The sequence below is a fragment of the Procambarus clarkii genome, chromosome 82 (assembly GCF_040958095.1).
Source record: "Procambarus clarkii isolate CNS0578487 chromosome 82, FALCON_Pclarkii_2.0, whole genome shotgun sequence".
Lineage (NCBI taxonomy): Eukaryota > Metazoa > Arthropoda > Malacostraca > Decapoda > Cambaridae > Procambarus > Procambarus clarkii.
This window is the reverse complement of record NC_091231.1, coordinates 7259650-7270485: the sequence shown is the minus strand read 5'-3', so window position 1 is coordinate 7270485 and position 10836 is coordinate 7259650. Positions and strand designations below refer to the sequence as shown.

The 10836-nt window shown below is 45.8% G+C and overlaps 1 protein-coding gene across 1 annotated transcript in view; it reads right to left on the bottom strand.

Annotated features, from left to right (window-relative positions):
- Positions 1 to 10836, bottom strand: part of LOC123764349 (colorectal mutant cancer protein) — an 85365-nt gene that overhangs the window by 54880 nt on the left and 19649 nt on the right.

Sequence of the window (10836 nt, the reverse complement as noted above, 5' to 3'; positions counted from 1 at the left end):
AAAAAGCATTATTTGTGTTGTTTTCGTTCGTTCTGTCACTGGACGCCTCTATGCCACAGAGGTCTGTGTCTCGCGTTCGTTCTCTACAGGTGTCGTATGTTCTTGGTTGTTGTCCGGCACCGTCTGTGTCTCTGCCGCCTTGTCAACACGTTCTTAATTCTGTGTTATAGTAGTGTGATTATCTATTATTTCTGGGCAGACAAACACACTAAATTCGACCATTTGATTCATTTCACTCCTGCTACACGCACCAGCGCCCTCATCTGTTTTGAACTGTTTACACCACGCACCTGGCGCCCCTCTCCGCTCCCGCGCGGAAGGTCTTCTTTAACAGACCCCGTCCTGTCGGTCAGGTTTACATAACTTAGGTGCATGATAATCAAACACAACTCACGAGAGGGAGTTCTGCTACTTGATAAACTTACTAGGCGCCTCGCTGGCGTTCGCAACCATTGGTAATATTCCTCGTGCAGGTTGCTGTAAGTGTAATTACCTAAGTGTAGTTACAGGATGAGAGCTACGCTCGTGGTGTCCCGTCTTCCCAGCACTCTTTGTCATAAAATGCTTTGAAACTACTGACGGTCTTGGCCTCCACCACCTTCTCACCTAACTTGTTCCAACCGTCTACCACTCTTTGCGAAAGTGAATTTTCTTGTATATCTTCGACATCTTTGTTTAGCTAGTTTAAATCCATGACCAAAAGTGCTGCAAGTGTAGGCTACACATACAGCACTGGCTCATTTCATTAAATTTTACACAATTCTTGTATTGAATATAAGGTTTAGGCAACACAAGTGCTCTTTCGTTAAGAGTTGGCCCCTGACAAAGCCTCGAAAGTGTTATTCTCACACCGACACACAAAAGTACTTATATAAACTAGGTCTTGATGCATACATAAACAAAACACGATCAGCAGGCGAGGAGTCACAATAACGTGGCTCAAATGTGTTGACCAAACCACACACTAGAAAGTGAAGGGACGACGACGTTGTCCGACGTTGGAGTGAAGGCACAGTCGACTTGAGAATGGTCCAGGACGGACCGAAACGTCGTCGTCCCTTCACTTTCTAATGTGTGGTTTGGTCAATCAAAACACGATCATTTTGATCTCTTTCAAGATTTATAAAATGCATCTAAGGTATAAAATCTAGTTGAAATAATAAGGGACAGTACTAGAATAAATGAAGGAATACCTGTGGGGCTAGAAACACTCATGGTGAGAGAATATCAGGAGTAGAAGGCTCGACCCTTGGATCACTAAGGCTCGACCCTTGAATCCCTAAGGCTCGACCCTTGGATCACTAAGGCTCGACCCTTGGATCACTAAGGCTCGATCCTTGGATCACTAAGGCTCGACCCTTGGATCACTAAGCTACTAATGTTGTTTACGTGCAAGAAGAAGGGGCTATGCATGCCAAAGTTAATGGACGATACGAAGCTGATAGGGATCAGCATACGAGAGGATGACCTCTTACAAAAAGTTAAAACAGCCAATGTACACATCTGAAAAGAAAGGAAGCGATGACGTTTCGGTCCATCCCGGACTTGATGATGGTCCAAGACGGACTGAAACGTCGTCACTACATTAATAGATGTGTGGGTTAAGAGGTATAATTTCCAGCCAGATTATTGTTACTTGCTGTCTGCGTAACAGAAGCTTCTAATCAAGCAACAATAATGGAAATAAAACTGCTAACAGAATTCAATCACACATGCGTGCGCGTGTGCTCCCTCTTATTTATCAGATCAGATCACTTTCTGAACACGTGGCTCACCCTCGAGGAGCACTGTCATAGTTCACAGCAAAACGAAGTAGGAGAAAATCCAGAACTTAATCAAAGTTTGTCCTGGAAATGAGAATCATGAAGGAAGGAGCAATGCAGACGACCACAGCACCCTGAGGGCGGAACCTCATGTGGTACGGTAGACACACGAGTCTAGTGTACCCTAGACTAGAGTACCCTAGACTAGTGTACCCTAGACTAGGGTACCTTAGTTTACCCTAGACACACGAGTCTAGGGGCGGAACCTCATGTGGTACGGTAGACACACGAGTCTAGTGTACCCTAGACTAGAGTACCCTAGACTAGTGTACCCTAGACTAGTGTACCCTAGACTAGGGTACCCTAGTCTACCCTAGACACACGAGTCTAGGGTAGTGGAGACTGTGGAGCAAGAAGCAAGGCTCAAGCTCATACAACGGAACTATGGGACAAGGTAAAAAAAAGATTGCTCATAGCCCAGTCGATAGAGCGTCGGCCTCACACGCCTGGAGTTCACGGTTCGAGACCCATGCAGCCCAGGTGAGGGGAATATGGGACAGGGTTCTCAACATGTCCTCAACAACAAAGGCCAGATGCTCGTTAATCCAGCCGCCAAACCCCCCTCTGCCTATGGATTAAAAACGGTTTACACACAACTTACAACTGGTGGCGTTGTGAGTTGAACGTTTTTAGGATGTTATGACTCTTCTTGAACATCACGACTTTGATCATCAAGATTTTGATGACTAACACGATTCAAACATCAATATTTTGATTTTTGAATCTTCAGTTAAGATTCAGTTAAGATCGTGATCAGAACATCACGATTTTGAGCATCAAGATTTTGATTTGATTAACACGACTCAAACATCAAGATTTTGATGTTTGAATCTTAACTGTGTAAATGCTTCACTCACGTACTACAAATAATCGTCAACAGAACCTAAACACCTAACCTAACCTATCCCTAATTATACGCTGAACTTTAATATATAATAATATTCATTTATATATGAAAGTAAACCTATTTTTAATACATAATTCGATAAAATTGATGAATGTTGTGGATGGGGGGAGGGGACGGCCGCCGCTTTAACAAGCCTGGCTTCATGACAGTCCCTATTTGAACACAAATACTCTAACAGAACACTGAATAAACATACAACGGTATTTCAATAATAATAATAAAGATAAATTATATTTTGTTATTATTAATAATTAAAATATAGTAATAAAAACAATAATAGTAAAGCACTATAATTGTGGTCAGAATTAAACCATTGTGCCTTAACGGACATTCTCTGAAAGTAAAATCATAGAGATTGACCGGGCTACAAACCCAGCACCAATCCAAAGCGGATTAAGAGCGTAAGAAAGGATTACTTTAGCGCTCACCAGACTGTCCAGGGAGAGGGAAACAGAGTCCTTCCTGTTTACACAAACTTGCTTTCATCAATTGCTTCCTGTTTTGCTGTCAAGGTGAACACTGACTCGCCATTAGCCCAAATATCGTGAAGGAAAATGTTACTAAATGAGTAATTTATCAACACACTCACACACACACACACACACACACACACACACACACACACACACACACACACACACACACACACACACACACACACACACACATACACATACACTACACTACAATATACTACACATACCACACGTACTACACTACACACACACAGGCTACAAGATGACCTGGACAAATTGAAGGAATGGCTACTAGAGTTTAACTCCAGTAAATGTAAGGTAATGAAGCTAGGTGAAGGAAGCAGGAGGCCAGACACACGATACCATATGGGAGACGAAGTCCTCCATGAAACGGACAGCGAGAAGAATCTACGAATTGATATCATGCTTAATCTGTCTCCTGAAGCTGACATGAAAAGGATATCATCGGTGTGTAAGTGACTGACTAACATCAGAACTGCCTTTAGAACTTTGTGTAAGGAATCATTTAGAACCCTGCACACCACATATGGTGAATTTACTATTATTGGAGTATAGAACAGTCCTGGAATATGCGATTCCGGCATGGAGTCCATACCTTGTCAATCATAAAACTAGGTTGAAGAAGGTTCACAGGTATGCCACCAGATTAGTTTCAAAACTACGAGGTATGAGTTATGAGGAAAAGCTGCGTGAATTGCACTTCACGTCGTTGGAGGATACAAGAATTAAGAGGAGATGATTACTAAATACAAAATTCTCAGGGGAACTGACTCGCACAAGGGGACACAGGTGGAAACTGAGTACATAAAATGAGCCACAGGGACATTAGAAAGAACTTTCTCAGTGACAGAGTAGTTAATAAATGGAATACATAAGAAAGTGATGTGGTGGAGGCTATGACTCCATAGACAGTTACAAATGTAGATATAATAGAGCCCAATAGGCTCAGGAACCTGTACATACGCACAACACAGGTCCTCGCAGCCGAGCGGACAGCGCTCTGGGGTCGTAATCCTTAGAGTCCAGGTTCGATTCCAGGCCAAGGAAGAAACAAATGGACAGTTTCCTTCACCTGATGCACCTGCGTAAGTACCTAGCTAGGTAATAGCTAGGTACCTATTACCTAGCTGGGTAATAGGTACCTGGGAGTCAGACAGCTGCTACGGGCTGCTTCCTGGGATGCGTGTGCGTGTGGTAGAGAGAGAGATACATGTGATAAAGGGGAAACAATGCGAGAGTCAGCACTTTAGACAACCGACAGTTGGAAAGACGGGATCAAAAAGCTAACAGCTCGATCCTGCAGGCGTAAATAGTAAGAAATACAAACCCACAAACCACACATTTTAAGCGAGTTACTTTCCAAGTCACACGCTAGTTTGGTTGTTTTTTTCCACTCTCACTGGGGTCACTAACACACGGAAACTTGAACTGTTTATTCCACTGGAGCATCTGTAGTGCCACGGAGAACTGGCCCAGGGCCACGAGGACTGGCCCAGGGCCACGAGGACTGGCCCAGGGCCACGAAAACTGGCCCAGGGCCACGAGGACGGGCCCCGGGGCCACAGAGATCGGTGCCTTCTACCCCATTCCGATATTTACGACCACTCCATTATCAGGGGTCGCGGAGCTGCGGACAGAGGCAACTGGGGACAGCCAGCCAGCAGGCCCAACACACCCTCCTACAGCGTCTCACGTGAAGGTGAAGGGTAACCCTCGGGGGTTTGTTTGGGCTGAGGTTGAGTATTTAGGGTGGGCGCGAGGGGAGGGAGGTGGGCGGGTCCGTCTCCTCCCCTCAGACTAGCTACCAGGAGCAGCAGTAGGATCATTCCGGCTCTCTCTCTCTTCCTCACAGCCGCCTAGGCTCTCTCTCTCCCACACTTAGAGCCTCTGGCAGTGAGATAGAGGTCTCGAAAGGAGATTGTCTAGCCACTAGGTCCCCTCACGTCACTTGGAAATGCCTTCAGGACGTTGGTTGATCAGTACCAAGGGGAGCGACGAGGCCGGCGTACATCCCCTCACAACACAGGCGGTTGACTGAGGTGGCGGGGCGAGGGGAAAATGCACCACACTGACGGAAAGTCTGGGACGACGGTCCTGCCTCCCCTCACTCCACCACATTCCACCCCTCATGCTTACTTTTCACACCTCGAAATTGAGACAAATAGGGCACTAAAGCGGAAATATTGCGATGGGAATACTGAAACTCCCGCGTAAATAGCCCCATTTGTACAGACTTTAATAATTACATAATTTTATAATTATCGAATATAGCATATGTATGTGTATTTACATGTATAATTTAAAAGATTCACTGAGGCACTCGCTCATAAATGTATATGAAACCATTTTTTTCCTTCTAACGGGAGCACTTTTCTTCCGTTGATGTATTGTATGCCGTTCAAAGTCATATACTTCCAGATGAGTGGGTGGACGAGGCAGTACTGGCCATAAACATGAGGCATCCATCATGATCATGACACATTCAGTCACCTCAACGCTCATTGTTAACGCTGCAAGTTAGTTATAAACAATATATAATAACATACCATTCACTGAAACGTTTAAATAGGCTACGATTTCTGTATGAACCTTTGACGATCCTTTGTACTCATTTATTTTTACACTTTAAGAGATAATATTTATATTGTTATATACATTGAATGTTATTCTACATCTACACTAATTCACCTCAAAGAGCGCTGTGTTTACATAGTTCCATATATCTTTTTTTTGGTGTTGTTTTACTCGTGCGTCAGGCAGCGGCGCCGAGCCTTCACTCCACCCCAGCGACCGAGGCCTCATCACCGCGCTGCCAGATGACCGACGATCACATCCCCAGATTTTATCGCTGATCAAATCCCCTACACGATAGGGTTTGACACCCTAGAGGGGAGCGATATATCGCTCAGGAAGGAGGGGTGGTGTATCACGCTACTTCCCGGCTCTGTTGGATCCATTTAAATACCTAGGGGCTCATAGGGTTTCACACGCGACCTCCTCTACATATGCGCCGGATTTGGGGGTGTCGCGTAGACTTAGGAAGGAATTTGCGCGACCGCCCGGTTTCAGGGCGCCAGGAACACGACTCTTTTTCTCTTGATTCCCGTCAGGAGCACGACTCTTGCTTCTTGACTCCTCGTCAGGAGCACGACTCTTGCCTCTTGACCCCCGTCAGGAGCAAGACTCTTGACCCCCGTCAAGAGCACGACTCTTGACCCCCGTCAGGAGCACAACTCTTGACCCCCGTCAGGAGCACGACTCTTGACCCCCGTCAGGAGCACGACTCTTGACCCCCGTCAGGAGCACGACTCTTGACCCCCGTCAGGAGCACGACTCTTGACCCCCGTCAGGAGCACGACTCTTGACCCCCGTCAGGACCACGACTCTTGACCCCATCAGGAGCACGACTCTTGACCCCCGTCAGGAGCACGACTCTTGACCCCAGTCAGGAGCACGACTCTTGACCCCAGTCAGGAGCACGACTCTTGACCCCAGTCAGGAGCCAGGCAGCCACCAATTCCTCACGGGTCACGTGACGTCTAGTTCACATAAAACTGACAACAGTAAAGCGCTAAATAACTCCAGAAAGTGCCATAACTACCCAACGATGATGTTAATTAATATAGTTTTTATTATTTACCTCTACATCCGGGACAGGAAGCCCTTGGGTAATGGTGTGCAGGAACCTTGGCGAGGCTGGCACCATCGCCTCTACTTTTAAACAAGATGCGTAAACGAATAAAGTAGAGGAAGAGATAATGAAAAGAGTAGTAGCGGGCATCCATCAGTCTCAAGAGACTGTGGAGTTGCGCTCTGGTTGTCGGTCTGGAGTGGCCTCTCCAGGGCGCCAAGCCAGGGTAGGTTGATATGGAGAAGCTGTCACCCATGCAGCAGGTCCAAGCAGCAATGACAAGCTTGATAAAACTAGCATGAAATATTAATTAACAAGTATCAACAGCAAAATAGATGATAACAGCATAGAAGTAAAGGGCAGCGCCGCCACCTTCCTAAGCCTCCTTCAAGAGCTATGAAACCCCAAGGTATTGAGAGCCATTGAGAACAGCAAAATGCAGGTAGCAGTTATAGTAGTTCAGGTAGATTAGTTTATTGCGGACTCCTATGCCCATCCCGTGGGCGTTAGCAGGAAGGTTAGTCACATTATGGTAATATGAACTGGACCCCATATTATTATTTTACTTTTTAATGTAAGCAATTTACATAAACTCAGAGGTAGCTATGAAACTCGTCATCCTTGGTTTAATCAACCGTGTGGCCAAGTTACTAGGGATCGTACGATGGTCATACGATAGGCAGGTATGAGACTTCAAGGTAGTGTACGCTTACAGTGTATATGCACTATTTACTAGGCTTCAAACACCTGTCTTGGGATCCGCTTGATATGTCACTCCGGATTCAACACTTGAGCACAATTAACAGAATGTTCTAGATTTGTTTACATTCATTTAGTGGCACAAGTTGTATGAATATTTTTCAAGACATTGTTTACATTTGCTGCAAACTCGCAGACGCAATTACAACCTAAACCCAGAAGATGTAATATGTCTATAGACGTCTGCTGACCTTAGTAGATGATCACATGTCTGATCCGCAGACATGTGGCTGCCTCTGCGTAGCAGTATTATGATGCTCTATGATGATATTTCATCATAATACTGCTCTCTAGCTGCCCATACACAAGCTTTGCTTCAGCTAAAGCTGCCAGATAATGTCGAGGAAATACGGGGTATATGTTACATAGGTATTGTCATTCGCTCTATACTAAAGAACATTTTGAAACTTTGAAAGAACTTAGACACATTTTGAATTATGTGAGGACAAATAAACTAACAATAGAGACAAAAAGGGGTTAGTTAACTAATATGAAAGTATGAAACTAATTTCTGTCACTACCGTGTAATGCCACTGCCAAGAGGAAAAAGGGATAGGGGTGGAATGAGAGTAAATAGGAGGGTATGTGTGTGTGAAGGAGGAGAGAAGAGGGAGGGGGACGGTGGGATGGGAAGATGGAGAGGGTTAGGAAGGAAGAGGGGAGGGACGGAAGAAGGAGAGGGGCCTCTCTGGAACCAAAACAAAGCGTATCAGGTCAACAGTCTCAATGTTATAGAGAGAACAGGCTTCATATATTAAACATTAGGCTGGGGAAGAGAAGAGGAGGTGAAAGAGAGACAGAGAGAGACAGACAAAGGAGAGGGTGATAGAGAAGGGAGAGAGAGAGAGAGAGAGAAGACAGGAAAGGGAGGACGGGTAGACAGAGAACTAAGGCCCCCCCAACAGCCGACGGAGACTCACAATAGGACCTGCCGACACGTTTTCCTGTCAAAAACGCCGCATCGACCAGCCTGCCGCTGTCTCCAAACCCCTCCCCCCCCTCTTCCCCCCCACCCACCCATCACCATATAGGTAGACACACCCCTTTCCCCACCCCCACCACACAGGTAGACATTCCCTACTCTATTATGGCACAGGTAGGCACCCCCCATCCCTCCAACCCTCCAAGATAGAGGTAGACACCCCCATCCCTCCAACCCTCCAAGATAGAGGTAGACACCCCCTCCAACCCTCCAAGACACAGGTAGACATCCCCCTCCAAGACACAGGTAGACATCCCCCTCCAACCCTCCAAGATAGAGGTAGATACCCCCTCCAACCCTCCAAGACACAGGTAGACATCCCCCTCCAAGACACAGGTAGACATCCCCCTCCAACCCTCCAAGATAGAGGTAGACACCCCTCCAACCCTCCAAGACACAGGTAGACATCCCCCTCCAACCCTCCAAGATACAGGTAGATATCCCCTCCAACCCTCCAAGATACAGGTAGACATCCCCCCTCCAAGATAGAGGTAGACACCCCCTCCAACCCTCCAAGATACAGGTAGACTCGCCCCTGCAGATAACCCAAGAAGTGTTGAGTAGACAATATAGAAGACACAGAACAAATGAACAAAGTGTAGTGTAGTGTAGTGTAGTGTAGTGTGTAGAAGACACAGCAAACCTCCAGACTAATATAAATCAGGTCCTCCAGTGAGTCACAGAAAGCAATATGAAGTTTAACAAAGACAAGGTCCAGCTCCTAGGCTATGGTAAAAAAAAAAAATATCAAAACAGAAACCACATAAAAAACGCAGTTAAATCACACCACAGGAAGAAAACGTAATGCAAAACTTTTTGGGAGTAAACATGTTGGAACATCTTACCTTTTTCTCTCTTTTCTCTCTCTCTCTCTTTCTCCTTCCTCTCTCTCTTTCTCCTTCCTCTCTCTCTTTTTCTCTCTGTCTTCTCTCTCTCTCTCTCTCTCTCTCTCTCTCTCTCTCTCTCTCTCTCTCTCTCTCTCTCTCTCTCTCTCTCTCTCTCTCTCTCTCTCTCCTTCTTAAGAACACAATAAAGTTGCTGTTATGACTGCAAACAAGCAAAAATGACAGGTTGGATAACAAGAACTTTTCCAAACAAGAGATGTACTCATTAGAGCGACAGTCTCGCCTCATGCAGGTCGGCGTTCAATCCCCGACCGTCCAAATGGTTGGGCACCATTCCTTCCCCCCCCCCCCCCAATGTCCCATCCCAAATCCTTATCTTGATCCCTTCCCAGTGCTATACAATCGTAATGGCTTGGCGCTTTCTCCTGATAGTTCATTTCACTTTTTGTTGTTGTTGTTTTAGATTCAGCTACTGGGAAGAAAATGTTGCAAGTAGCACGGGCTATGGTGAGCCCGTAGTGGACTTATCTGGCACAGGAGCGGGGCTGTAACTGTATTGCACACTTACGGCCACAATCAAAGCTGGAGTAATTGCTGACCTGGAGAACGCGCGGAGAGTTTCCTACTGACCGAATCCATTTATGGTTAAAACCTATAAGCCTGTAATGGTCTAAACCTGTATTCTCCAGAGCGCAGACGAGAGAGATACTTAATAATTGACACTATGAAAATATATTAGAGAGACTGGTTCCAAATCTACACGCGGAATTAACTCCTCATGAGACCAGGAAGCATGGTAGGAAATGCAAAAATTGCTTTGATGAAAAGCAGAGGTACAATAGGTACGCTGAGAGACAGTTCTGTCATTAAGAGTCAGAGTCTTTTCAACACAATTCTAAGTTACAAAAAAGACTCTAGCTCCGGCCATTGCATTCCTCTACCACAAATCACTTGAACTCCAAACCTTTCCTGATATAAAAAAAAAGAGTAACATCAGTCTATAAAACTCGTGATCTCACTGACGTGAGATCCAGGGCGCCTGACAGCTGAGTGGACAGGGTTTCGTATTCGTAGTCCTTAAGTTCCGGGTTCGATCCCCGGTGGAGGCTGAGCAAAATGTTTCTTTCACCCTAATGCCCCTGTTACCTAGCAGTAAATAGGTACCTGGGAGTTAGACAGTTGCTACGGGCTGCGTGTAACAAACAGGAGGCCTGGTCGAGGACCGGGCCGCGGGGACGCTAAGCCCCGTAATCATCTCAAGATAACTTCAAGAAGATGACGTCCCACTACACATAAGGGGCATAACTTGCCTCTCACGGTGTTCAAAAGAGAACTTAATGAACACCCCCAAAGGATAACTGATCAACCTGACTGTGATACGCCATAATGCGA